This window comes from Echinops telfairi, unplaced genomic scaffold, assembly GCF_000313985.2.
Source record: "Echinops telfairi isolate 266 unplaced genomic scaffold, ASM31398v2 ScPeMD7_7469;HRSCAF=8507_1, whole genome shotgun sequence".
NCBI lineage: Eukaryota > Metazoa > Chordata > Mammalia > Afrosoricida > Tenrecidae > Echinops > Echinops telfairi.
Window position 1 is genome coordinate 95630114 of NW_022111373.1, and position 1738 is coordinate 95631851.

Genomic DNA, 1738 nt, shown 5'->3' on the forward strand with positions numbered 1-1738 from the left:
CCCATGAGGAAATCACATCTGGTTGGAGTTCCTCACACCTGTGAAGAGGCGGCCTTCCTGTTGAAGCCTTGCTGGTTCTTGGGTGGCAACCTCGTTCTGAATACACACTTGATTCTCTGAAATGACCCCGGGGGCTGCCATAGAGGTGCTGCCGTTGCATCGCAGGCTTTCCATTGGCTGAATGTTCACTGGACCTTTCTTCCAAAGTGCCACTGAATAGACCCAAACATTTCCGTCAGCAGCCAAACTTAAATGGTTTGTATGACCCAGGAACATGACTAATGTTCAAAATATTTATCGACTGATATAGCATAGGCCAAGTTACTTATGTGTCTGACTGCTCCATACAAGTGCAAAGCAGCTACATGGAAGATGACTCTCACTGACAGGACATTGAACCCTTTCAAAGTAAGTACTATGCTTCTACTCACTGTAAGGTCACCAGCATACGGCACATAGGAGATGTTTAATTGGGCTGATTGGCTAACACCAAGGAAGGTTACTTTTAAAAGACGAGATGATAAGGAGCTTTTGATGGGGTGCAGTGCCTGCCAGTTCTTTCGAGGCACTTCAGCTTATTGTCCTCACACAAAATTCCCTGGTGGTGTGGTGGAGTAGGCATTCGGCTAGTACCCACAAGATCAGCTGTTTAAACCCACCAGCTGCTCCTCAGGAGAAGGATGAGACTGTTTGCTCCCATAAAATCTTACAACCTTAGAAACCATTTGAAGGCTGTTGTGAGTCAGAATGGACTCAGTGGCATTGGGTTGGATTTGGGTTTCAGGTACCCATTTCTTGTTCTACTTTTATATATCTGCATGATAATCAAACTAGGCAAGACATAAACTAAAACAGTATTCTAGGTATAAAAAGTTTAATCATAAAGTTCCCAATAGGTTTAGGTAACTAACCATTTGCATATTCTAACCAAGTTCAAAACCGGTTACCAACAAGGGCAGTCCCTGAGCTCCCAGTATGTGTAAATCCATCTCTCTGTGTTTCCCTTACAAATTCTCAAGTATTTTTTATTTAATCTGACCAACATAAGCTATTTTGAAATGGGAGCTCAATTATTGTATGGCTCTCTTGGGTTACTGGGAATTCATTAAAAGAGGCTGATGTTATTTTGAGAACAGAAGTGGTAGTTTAGTGGTAGAATACTTGCCTTCCTAGTGAGCAATCTGATTCAACACTTGACCAAGCCCCTCGTGTGCAGCTACCACCTCTTAGTGAAGGCTTGTGTGATGCTGTGATGCAAAACAGCTTCCAGACTAAGATAGAGTAGGGAGAAAGAACGGGTGATTCATAGCTGAAAATCTGGCAGTGAAAGCTCTATAAATCACAATAGCCAAGCCATGTTTCATTCCGCTGTGCGTGGGATCCCCATGAGGAGTGTGAGGGCAGCTAAAATCCATGTGCCCATTTTTTAAAATAGACAATTCAAAATATCTTTTTCTGTTAGGTGCCATCAAGTCAGCATTGCACAAACAAGCAAAAAACACTTCCCAATTCTGAACTGTTATCACAAGTGTTGCTGCATTTCAGCCAACTGCCGCCACTGTGTCAATCCATCTCATTAAGGATCTTCTTATTGTTTGCTGCTCCTCTACCAAACACGACGTCCTTCTCCAGGGACTGGGCCTTCCCAAAATCATGACCAAAGTGTGCAGGACAAAGTCTTGCCATCCTGCCTTCTAAGAAGCATGCTGGCTGTACTTCTTCCACAACAGTTAATGTT